General features: G+C 34.0%; 1 protein-coding gene across 2 annotated transcripts in view; it reads left to right on the top strand.

Annotated features, from left to right (window-relative positions):
* SEMA3A (semaphorin 3A) overlaps positions 1 to 12,972 on the top strand; it is a 479,082-nt gene that overhangs the window by 305,001 nt on the left and 161,109 nt on the right. The window lies entirely within an intron of this gene.

Consider the following 12,972-nt stretch of genomic DNA (forward strand, 5'->3'; position numbering starts at 1 on the left):
AAATAAGTTAAAATCAGATTAAGGAATCTACCAAAAACATGGGATGTTATTATTACAATACTGTTACCCTCCAAAAATATACAGGAATTGAAGGCAAGATGACAGCACAAAGAAAGGAATTGGTCTGCATTCACTTTTCAGAACAATTAGCCTGGAAAATGTCTATCATTTAAAAATAATTCCAACCAAACTATTTTCTCTGTTTAATATCCTAGTATTTATCAATAAGTAGCATTTTTAGTAATCAGAGTCTTCTATTAATATGGTAGTATCTCCCTGAATATTTCTTGAAAGTAGGAGTGCTTTTACATTAAAAAAAATATATATCATACAAGGTTGGGAAACAGGTTTAGTAGTTTCCTTATGTAAATTTACCCACAGCTAGACCTCCAAAAGTGTTTTAAGGTCCTAATTTGAAGTATAATATAATATATGCAGTATTCTCCCACATTCCAGCTTCTCATGGAATACTTTATTCCATGGAGCATCAGAGGAAATTAGTGTTTTTTGGAACACACCAGTATAGGATCCTTCATTCATTAATATGTATGTTTGCTTTCATTGGGCAAAGAGATAGCTTCAACAGTTCTTGATGTATAACTAATGGCATGTAAATGTCACAGAAAATATGTTCTAACTTTTGTTTGGAATATTCAAGATTGTTTATGCTTTTCCAGTTTATCAACTGTAGAAGGTAGGGAGGAAATAAAATTCTCTATAATTAAAATTAAATTTCACTAAGGTAGTATTTTGAACCCCAAATAGTATATGTGCATTAAAGGGAAAGCTCATTGTGGAATTGCTTACTTAACAAAACACAAATATATTTAGTAAAAGATTGGCCACAAAAATAGTGTAAGACCAAGTATAAGCATCCATTTAAGCATAGAAATTAAAAAGTGCATATTTTTATCTTTTATGCATTTATCCTTCGGTAAGAAAATATGCATTTGTATTCCTATTTTGTTGCCCTCACATGATTATAAGGTAAGAGTTCCAAGGTCAGTGATAACTCTGCTGCAGTGTATATTAAATCAATGTGTGTATTTTTTCTGAATGTTACAAATCAACTACTGATAGTTCAAAAGCTCTCCTTTTCTTTGATGTCTACAAAGATGATAACCAACTGTATGTATGTGGATGATGTGTCTTTCCTGATAGACCGTCTTTTGATTTCGCTTCTGTTGATAATTGGTACTTTTGCAATAAGAGCATTCTCAACTACCTGAATCAAGACTTTCATAGCAATATCACTTACTGGTTCTTGACAGCTAATGAAGTGGCAAAGCAGGGCTGATAAACTCCAGAGCCTATCAAGAGAGTTGAGTGTAACATTTTTTAGATTCTGATTTCCTAAATGAGGTGGAAGTCATTAAGTTCATCAAACAAACTCAGCTATGAACTTTTAAACTACTTTCTTGAGGTTTTAAAGTAGAATTTCTTCCCTTTGAGTACTTAGAAATGATAGAACAACAGTTATAATTGAGAAAACTAGAAATTTTTTCCTTGATTTTGTAATTCTGGTTTTTACCACTTTTTGAGTCTTACCAGGAGTGGCATTTAGCCTAACAAGAAACAAATGCCTGTTTTAGATAATTGCCTTACAAGGAAATAAAAAATTAAAAGAAATATTTAAAATCTTGGAAATGTTATGAAAAATGTTTTGCCACTTTGGAACACAGCAAAAAACAAGACCTTAGCTTCTAAAGCAAGTTTTCTGAGGTGGGAGTACATAGGTTCCTATTTTTATAACAATTTATTGATTTGAAGAGAAATTAAAAAAATAAATACCTGTATTTGAAGAAATATTCTAATTTTAAAGATAGAAAATAATTGTCAATTACTTAATCCAAAACTTAGTAATAGTAATATTATAAAGAAATGATTGGCAGAGATAATCTTTTAACTATTTACATGCAAAAGAAACAAGTAACAGGAAAAGGTAAGAATTCAGAAATTGGGGACCTTAGATAATGTTATATGACTCTTTCATGCTCACATAGAACTGCTGTGAGGGTTTCATTAGAACTTAATAGCACTAATAACACTTTCCCTGTGTCTTGAGGCAAATTTTCCCATTATTCTCTGTATTCAAACTAATGGAGGAGTCTCATTTTGAATGTGTGTTAAGGCAGGGATTAAAAGGAGATCATATGTCACTTTATTTATTTATTTATTTTTTAATTTTTTTTTTCAACGTTTATTTATTTTTGGGACAGAGAGAGACAGAGCATGAACGGGGGAGGGGCAGAGAGAGAGGGAGACACAGAATCGGAAACAGGCTCCAGGCTCTGAGCCATCAGCCCAGAGCCTGACGCGGGGCTCGAACTCACGGACCGCGAGATCGTGACCTGGCTGAAGTTGGACGCTTAACCGACTGCGCCACCCAGGCGCCCCGATCATATGTCACTTTAAACAACGTTTATTATTTATCATTCATTTTAAAATTTTTATTAGTGTTTTGGTTTGGTTTTTGTTGTTTTATGAAAGGGAAATGGTAATGTTTTTGATGAAGTGTAGAAGCAAGTTTAATAAGAAATTGACTTATGCTGCTTTTTTTTTTTGCACATTCTAAAAGAGATAAATCGGGTTCTGAATTAGACTTTTGTTCTTGGGGGGATAAATGTCTGTGTGTCCTGCATTGGGCCCGGGAATGTTGAATGTTGTCCTCCTGTTCAGCCCAGAGATATGCTTGATTTTAATGAGCCCTGGGAAAGCAAGGATTTTCAATAAACACGCTGCATTCTTAGTTTCATTCTAGGGAATCACTGAATTGTCCTCAGGGCTCTTAAATCAATCCTGGCTCACATTATCTTTAATTGTAATCTCCAAATATTCCAAAACATGACCCAGTCTTAGAATACACTTATAGCAGAATGTGTTTAGAAAATAAAATTGAACAATTTTAACTTGTCTCATTTTCTATATAAGATAAAATTTTTTAATTATTATTTCTTTCTGTACAAAGTAAATTTTAGAACTAATACCGTGAGATAATTTTTGTAAAAAAAAGAAAATATTTGGGCAGTGTAGAATATAGGAAAACTTAATTTGCCCAAATTATCTATGTAATAATCAATCTCCTCTTTTATTTATGTATATAGAAAAATTATAGAATGTCAGTGAAATCTTATAAACCTACTTCATTAAAGCATCTTACTTCTTTTGATTAATAATTTCTGAAATGTGCCCACTCCAAAATTGAACACATTATTAGGGGAAACATAATGTGTCATCATTAATAGGATTATTATTTCACTAAGATCAGAATAGACTCAGAACATATTGTATGGTTTCATCTAGAGATCTTTTGAGTTCATTGGTTTTCAACAAACACCCTCCTCTTCCATCTCTCTTCCACCCCTCTGCAGGAAATCTGATTCAAACAGAATCCTTTTACGGGCAAGCCAGAAGCCTTCATAATCAAAATGTATCTATTCTGGTTAAAGCAGTGGGACATGCCTAGGTATGCCATATGAATGCTCTCCCTATTCTCCATATCCCCCTGAAAAGACAATAAAATAAGCTCTCAGGTGAACCAACTTCTACTTTAACTGACAAACTCAAATTGTGTTTGTTTGTGACACCCAGACACCATGCACTTTAGAGAATGAAAAGACTAGAGGAATAAGGGGAGCAGGATAAGATATGGGTAATCTAACCCACATACCCTGTTGTACACTCATAAACACGTTCATTTTATCCACCTAATCAGAAATTCATCTACTCATTCATTTGATAAACATGTAGTAAATATCTTTTGTCCACAGAATCTAAGTTTTAGGTAATTCCTATCCCCATCCACACAGACATGCTCCTCTGATTTGGTTACTGGATTGATCCTTGAGAGTGTCCATATGATCTCCTGGACTTTCTTGTGACCTTCTCTCTCTTCCAACTCTAAGAAATAGATTCTTACCTCAGTCAAAAAGGGACACTCATGAACACTAAAGTAAATATGTTCTCTGGAATGGTCACACTTCAATGTATCAGTTCTTGTCAGTGAATAAGGAAGGTTTCTTTCCTCCCATAAGCATATCATGGAGTGGAAATGATGGAAAAATACGGATGAAATACTCATTTTCTTTCTTAAGTAAAAGCTCATTATCTCAACATTAGAAAAATTCAGAGAAATTCTTAAGCAGTTTTTAAAAAATTCTTACGGTGGGTATATATAAAAGATAACATGTAATAAGTGGTTTATAGCTATTTAATTCTCCATATGTGAATATTGTCCACAGTTTTGTTACTGGAAAATTAAAGTATATAGTATATAAATATTAGAAAACATTTGCTTTCTTATAGCCATTTGGAATATGACAGCTATTTTCAAGAACACACTGAAATATATGCTATGGTATGTGTAAATGATTGACCAGAACTGCCTGATAAATCAGACTTTCAGGTGTATTCTTTAGATAGGCTTCTTTTTTGTTTTCTTTAACTTTGCTAATGATAATACAATTCTTGCTACTCATAGGCATTTAATGAACATTTACTGGTAATAGAAACCTGCCTGTAGAGGAGCCTCATAAATAATTAAGACATAAAGACAGAATCAAAAACAGAGTTTCGATCTCTGGATTACTAGCCTATCACTCAATGCACTAAATTAAACCAGTGTGAATTATTATAAAAGAAAGATCTATACTTTAATTGGAGACTTTTACTGACTAATCATCTTGCACAGAAATAAGTGATCAATTGTAATACAGGGTTGTATTAATCACTTTTAGTCACATTAAAACATTTAGTTGCTTTATGTAATAATGATATTTAAATTCATTTTTTTCCAAGAAGAAGTAAAAATTAGTATCTTATATTAGGTTTTTTTTCCTCTAAATCATTAGCAGCTTTTATTTTTTGAGCAGATACTTGTACAAAAAGTTATCAAAGATCAGGCAGAAAAAAATTAAGAGAAAATTAACGTCTTGAGTTTTCTAGAGACTTATTTAGAAAGAACATTAAACTAAGAGCCAGGAGAATTTAATATAAATCTGGCCTCTGCAACTATTCGTTGTAAAGTCATTTATGCTTTTTTGTAAATGAAAGTAATCAGACTTTATAGTCTAAAGGTTTTTTTAGATCTCAAATTCAATAAGTAGATGGTTAGCCTTTCTTCTACAGATAATTAGACTCATATAGCACTGTGATCACTTTATATATAATAATCCGCTGTATGTATGTGGTTAGAACAGTACCTTGCATTCAAGTGTTACTTGTGATGATTGTGGTGGTGGTGGTGGTAATGCCACCTTTGTACTTTAGGTGTAATTTCACTTTTTATGGACATTTTCCTATAATAGCCATATGGATTCCTAGAGTTTGTTTCTGTAATTAAGCATTTGAGGATACAACTTTTATGATTTGTTAACCTTTTGATTACTAATTCGATCCTACCTGGAGTATATGAAGGTATGTGCCAGATTTCAGCATTCCATCTCGAAACATTTCATGCTTTTGCTATATTGGACATGTTTTCTTACTAATTTGTGGTTTGATATTTCTTTGGAGTTACTTCCTCTCTTCATTTAAGACCGATATTCTTGTCTGTTTTCTTATTCTTTTCTTTTTTTCCATGTGAGATTCAAAGGAAAATGATAGAGTAAAAGTGCCCTTTTCTCACCTTGTTTTGTAGAATATTATTCTGGAGGTAGCACTAGTATGGTTTGTTAGTGTAAACCTACGGAGGAAGTTCTTTTAGAATATAATTATAATAATCAAAGGAAGAAATTATGAGGAAATGAATTATGACACTGACAATGAGGATGTAAGCAAAGGAAAATACACAAGAAATTATTGTAGCGTTTAACAAAGTGGAGTGATGGATTGGACCGATGGATGATGAAGAGGCTCTGGGTTACATGATTGAGTGATACCTGCATCTAGTTTTAAACATACAGAAAGGTGATGATGTCAGTAATGGAATGAAGAAAAGGGAGTGAGTTCTGTTCAAGTCCTGCAAACTCTGACATGTTTGTACAATATCTACATAGAAGTATTTGGTAAGCCCTTGTTTGGTCTTCAGAGGGAAATCTGCCTTGGAAGATAGACATTTAAGACATGTCAGAATCCTGCTAGTGACCGAGAAATACCTGTAGAAAAGATTACCCATGGAGTTATTACTGTGTAAAAAAAGATGAAGTACAGAGAACATAAGATAAAGATTTAAGAGACTCCCAACTAAGGTGAGTTATGTAATAGTAAGAAATAACCGAACTTCTTACATTTTTTTTCCTCAATAATCTGTTCTTAGCATTCTCAAAGATTCTACCTTCTTAGAGATAGAATAGGGTAAGACCAAAAGAACCGGCCCCACGTGTCAGATGGGAGTGGATATCTTGACTTTCTACCACATAGTCTCTGTGACCTAGGATATTTCCAATATCTGTCTGAGAAAAAAATGAGACTGAGAACTGTCACCTCATAATCTTGTTATGAAACTTTTAATGAATATACCTATAAGTCATTTAGCAGTTTTTGGCAATAGTAGGCAATTAAAACTGTACCTTATATTTTACCTTATTTCTGTCTCCTGATCATTATCATGTCCTGTGCATGGAATGCTCTGCCACACCTCATCCTGCTGGTCAAAGTCATATGTTACACATTTTTTTAAGGCCAGGATTAATCGCCAAGCTCTTTCTCCAATGAGTATCCACTTTTCCATGAGGCATTAATTTCTCCCTCCTGTTAACTTTCTTAGCTCTTATTATTCTTCATGCTGTTCATTTAGTTTTTGCTTCTTTGAGGGCATTTGTCTTTCCATCAAGATTTTATTACTTTTTATATTCCACATACTTCTTAGCCAATGCCTGTGTATTATACACAGTAAAGACTGGGTATGTGCTTGTTGAATTAGATTAGTCTGTAGGAAGTAACTCTCCATACATATGTTTCACATTGTAAAAAGTGAAAAACAGATTAATATCACAGATAGGCCTGCTCTTGAGTTTTACAAGCATATTTGAGGAAAAATACATTGTCTCTCACTGACAATATAGTTCATTGTGTGGCATCTAGAAGCTTAGAAACTGGGTTTGCGCTGGTAACGGACCTTTGCTTGTCTAAAACTCAAATGTGGGCACCTTGTACTTTGATTAGGGAGTCTCTCCAAGTCCACTACAAGTAAGAAGCACCTGAGAAGAGAAGGGAGAGTCCTGCCATAAATTCAATGTGTTAGGAGACGTTAGAGATCAGACCCTTGGCAAATATAAATAAATAAGTTGGAAGAACTTGGAGAAATGTTCTAGGCAGAGGTGGGGGGATTGTGTTTTACAGAGTGTTGTGGCGTCTGGCATAGACTGGAGAAATTAGTTAATGTAAAAGTTACCATCGGACCAGGATGTAAAAATTGGATGCACATTTCAAGTATTTACTAGTAATGAAATTAGAAGATAGATTTTTCTAAGTATATTTGAACAATACATACCTAAGTTTGTGAACTGAGAGCATATACTCAGCATCACCAAATAAATAAAAGCATGTAGATGCCCACTAACATTAGCTGTATCTATGTAATGACAAAATACACTGGCTAGAAATGCTGTGAGTAGAGTTCACCATTCACACAATTTATCTTAGAGAAGCAGTTGCCAAACATGTCTGTGGAAAGGTACTTCCCTTCTGTGTAATAGTCTTTAAAAATAAATCCTTGGTGAAATAAAGTAGTAAAAATAAGGTGAATTTTTCTACAATATAAATTTATCCGTATCCAAGGATTATCCTTTTTGTGTGCTGCTTCTTGCTCTTTTTATTAAATAAAATGCCTCTTTTTTGTATGAAATGATATGACTGTCAATAGTACTTGTTTCTGTTATTTTTATAATGCAACAAAAAGTTGCCAACTTTTATTTTAGCTCCTATTTTGCTTTAGAAATAATTTAGTTTTTGAAATTTAAAAAACAATCTAGGAAGCACTGAAATACAGCATCTAAAACTTTGGACCTCAGTGAACCTTCCAGTATTTACAAATATCTGGATATAGTCATCATTTAGTCAAAATATTTGGCTTCCTATAGATCCAGCCTTTGACTACTTTAAATGGGATCTTTGTTCTGTGAAAGGACAAAGTTCAAGTCATAGAAAAAAGGACATGAGGCTAAAGCCATGAATGAATACAGGCAATTAATTTGAATCCAGTAACTGATGGCATCCTATTACCTTTCATGCTATAAAACTTCGAGGAAGGGGTAAGGAAAGAAGAAGGAAGAGCAAGAGAATGAGAAACAATAATGGAAGTCAGAAATATAAAGAACAGAGTGGCTATTGTTTGATTTTGAAGGTCAGACAGTTCTTCATCCTATTATAAAAATGTCTAGTTCTGGGCGGTCTTACATTCTAGAAATTTGTATTCATTTCATTGCCTTTTGAGAATCTGACCTGGTTATTGCAATACAATAATCTGTAGAAATCTATTTTTGTCCTAACGATAATCAGAACACCACAGGAACTATCCAGCTTTATTATGTAGAGGTCAGTAGTCATGTATGATTTTGATATAAATTTTCCCATCATTTTTTTTTTCGTTTCATACATTAAAATAAACATGAGAAGAACATCAGCTCGTAAAATAATTTTTCAGTATCTTTTTTTTTTAATTTTTTTTTTCAACGTTTATTTATTTTTGGGACAGAGAGAGACAGAGCATGAACGGGGGAGGGGCAGAGAGAGAGGGAGACACAGAATCGGAAACAGGCTCCAGGCTCTGAGCCATCAGCCCAGAGCCTGACGCGGGGCTCGAACTCACGGACCGCGAGATCGTGACCTGGCTGAAGTCGGACGCTTAACCGACTGCGCCACCCAGGCGCCCCAATTTTTCAGTATCTTAATCTACTGATAATAATTACTAACAATGTCTTTTTCTCTTTATTCAAATAAAGCTACATAGATTATGATGAATTCAGGAAAAAAGGCAGATCTCAAAATTTATAAATAAATAAATAGAATGAAAATTAGAATTGACATGAGGGCTGCCTGTGTGTGGCTCAGTAAGTTGACTGACTGACTGTTGGTTTCAGGTCATGATCTCACAGTTTGTGAGATGGAGCCCTGTGTTGGGCTCTGCACTGACAGCCCCAAACCTGCCTAGGATTACCTGCCTCCCTCTCTCTGCCCCTCCCCAGTCACTTGTGTGCTCTCTCTCAAAAATAAATAAACTTTCAAAGAAATAAAGATGCATTAGAAAAGATCATGGTTCTTCTCCCATAATTAGTTGGCGGGCTCCTCTAATTAAAATACATCAATTATAGTTTCATTTCTTCTTTTGCTCGTGTTATTACATTAAAAATAGATATATGGACTTTATATATATGTGTCCTGAATTTCATAAGACTGTTTTATGGAATTATATCACAAGAGAATGTAATCTATTTGTAATTGAACACTCTGCTGCTTGAAATCATATGAAATGATTCCCATCCAGAGCATCTATATACACTTAATGCTTACTGTCTCCATTATCTTATAATGGTGATAATAGTTAGCACTATTGAGCAAAAACTATTTACTCTTTGATTGGTATAGCTTCCATTTTGTCATTAAACAAATTGTAGACGCTAAGTCATTTTTGGAAGCTGAAATAAATAGAATGCTTGTTTAATCACCTTTTGTATTTCAGAATAAAAAGTTCATTAAAGAGTGCTTGTTTGAAATGGCACTTTTGATTACAATTGTACATTGACTTCTCTTTATGGTTGCCACAACGTGTAGAGGTTGAAGCAATGTCTCAACCAGGAAAAAGCTGAATTGCACCAGAAAGAATTAGTGTCTTTACATGCTTTGGTCTATCAGATTCATTACAGTCAAATTGATTCTGTAGAAATTTAGATTGTTCTCTAATGTTTGTTGCTATTTTCCTGGATGTGAACATAGGCAAGATATGAAAAGGTAGTGGAATATTAAACATTTCACATTTCTGAATACTTATTTTAGTTCCAATTCTAATTTATGTCACACTAAGAATTATAAAATAGAAGCTGAAAAGAAAGTCCTAAAATTCTGAAGGAGTAGAGTCAAAGTTGAAGGTATTTAATATCAGGTATAGCTGAATGTATCTACATATAGGAAAAAATAACAAATTTAAAAAAGGAAAACAGAATATTAAAGAATATGAGATCTATCCAGATGTAGAGAAAACGTCTCTGATTTTAACCTAGGTATTTTTTTTCCCTGGAAAGTGTTGAGATAATCTAAGCAATCTAGAATTTGCTGTGACTCAGTGTCATGAGAGTCTCAAAAAGACTCTTTTCTTGGTTGTAATGAAATATAAAAAAGTCCTTGATAGAGACGAACATCTAAAGAAATTGGAGCAAAAAGGAATGATTAGGCAAAATCAAGTATATTTGAAAGTGATGGAAAACACAGCTGCTAACCCATACTCCAGGAAAATATTGTCTCTTTGTTTAATGAAATGATCTAGCACTAACACATTTTTAAAGCGTAGTTTGTTTCCGTAGTGATGTCATACATAAACCACTAAAGACTTTTCTCTAAGTTGTCTGTACTGAGTAACCGTTGATTCTCCCTGAACGAATTTACAAAATTCAACCTGTAATGTATTTTTTAATTAGGTGAATATTTTCATTGTTTGGAATTATAATATAGATAGGCACTACATTTATTATTTAAAATTTAGGTTATAGAAATTGGCAGACCAAAAAAATATTTCACTGTTTTTAAAAGTACCTTTATATTTCATACTAATGTAAATCGAAAGTATATTGGTTTTCTTTATCCCTTTACAAAATGATAATGCTAATGAGTTAGCATATTTGGTAAGATAGGTCGAAAAATATTTTTTTTCAGTCTGCTACATCTGGACCTTAATTTCCTACTTCTGGTCAAAAAGATTGAACATACTACTATTTCACCTCTACTTATACACATAGGTGATTGTGTGCTTTATTATGCAAATTATTGTTCTAAGTATTTAACATGAATTACCTAATTTCACCTTCACAATAGCTCTTAGAAGATATATTATTAACCCCATCTTCCAAAATCTGAGGTCCAGGTAGCATAAGGAATTCATCCTAGTTTGCACAGCCAGTAAGTACTATGATGATACTTTGTGTTCTTACCTGTAACTGGATGACTCTGCGTTCTCTAGGTATAGTAGTTGTCTTCCCATAACTTTTCCACTTGATGCTTAGACCTCCCTTATATAGTTCTGTGTGTTTCCAATTAAAATTCACCTTTGTGTCTCTTGAAGGACCCTCCTATTGGTTAATATTTATGTAATTGTCTTGGCTTAGACTTACCTGACTTTTCAGTTTGTCTAGCTCCCTGTAGTTTTGTTTCTCTTGTATTGGGGGGGGGATTATTATAGATTTTATAATTGGAAGGAATACTGAAGGGCACGTTCTCTATTTGATAATTATTATCTCTTTGAACAACCATTAAGTCAGTCATTGAACATGTCCAGTAATGTACCCTTGCCTTTTACAGTAGCCGTCCTCACACAGCTCAGGATGCCGGAAATTTCAGTCTTATATTCATTCTCTGTAGCATTGAGTATTTGCAATAATTCGGAAAGTGGTGACAGGAAGACATTTAAATTCAGATACCATGTAGTGAATTACGGTTTTTTTCTCTCTGGAAACTAATAGCTCTCATTTATTTCAGATGTCACTCATGTGAACGAAATTCTCAAATTGATTCCTTCCTTCCCTCCCTCCTTCCTTCCTCCCTTCCTGCCTTCCTTTTCTTTCCTTTCTTCCTTTATTTTTTTTTTAATGGGTGTGGAGGGTGGGAAAAGGCTAGCCCAGTATTATACTGTTTTTTCATGAATTAATTAGAAAATCACATTTTAATAATTTTAACAATTCTTATAATTTTGTGTAGTAGATGGATGGATAGATAAATCCATAGAAAAAATATACATTCTATTTAATATTTAATGACCTGGTAATGTGGAAAAGAAACCATGTGAGTTGTGGGTAGTGAGCTATTAATTATAGATTTCCTGACTTGAGGGGATGTTAATTCTGGTAGATAAGTCATTTACATGAATGATTGACAGTGTGATACAAGTTATAGGAGTAATTTACAAAGAAATTATAAGAAATTCTTGGGGCTTGCACTTGAACTAGCTCTTACGGATGGATGCTCTTTGTGGTGCCTGGGTGACTCAGTTGGTTAAGTGTCTGCTTTCGGCTGAAGTCATGATCTCACAGCTTGTGGGTTCAAGCCCCATGTTGGCCTCTGCGCTGACGGCTCAGAGAGTGGTGTCTGCGTCGCTGTGTCTCCCTCTCTCTCTGCCCCTCCCCTGCTTGTGCTCTATCAAAAATAGATAAACATTAAAAAAAAAAAAAAAGAATGGATACCCTTGTCAAGGTGGTATATAGTTGTAGATGTCAAGAACAACGGCAGCAAAGGCTAAAAAGTGGACAACTGCAGATACATTTTCCTGCAGGATAAAGGACATGAGGGAGGAGTACTGGGTTGGGGTGTAAATTCAGATGGTCTTTAATGCTAAATTAAGGAGTTTGAACTTTATCCCCCACTGAAATAATATTTTTGGTTATATGGAGAAGGCGGTAGGAGAAATAGATACAGCAAGGAAATTTACCGTAAAGCTAATGTATGGGGGACAGGACTGGGATAGAGGAAGGGTCTATATTGCTGCTTTCTCTCCTTGGAAAACACATTCTGCATTTTGTGGGTGTTGATGAAAGGGTTCAACTATGTGTGCCCTGGACAAATCTGAATCATCGATTCAGTACACAATTTTGGAGAATCTTCAACGTTTCCATCCCCTGGGAGGGGGTTGTGGTGGTATATGTACATAATTTTGACTGAGGCTGATATGTAAAAAAAAACAAAAAACAAAAAAACCTCTTTGTTGATTATCAACAATTGCCTTTGCAATGCAAAGGTGGACTTACAATTAATGTTTTTATTTGAAAATATTTCTTCACTTAGGTATAGGTCTAAAAGTCAGGATTTGCCCCTTAGCAAAAGCAAATAGAA

The sequence above is a fragment of the Herpailurus yagouaroundi genome, unplaced genomic scaffold (assembly GCF_014898765.1).
Source record: "Herpailurus yagouaroundi ecotype Mexico unplaced genomic scaffold, PumYag 100, whole genome shotgun sequence".
In the NCBI taxonomy this organism is placed as follows: Eukaryota; Metazoa; Chordata; class Mammalia; order Carnivora; family Felidae; genus Herpailurus; species Herpailurus yagouaroundi.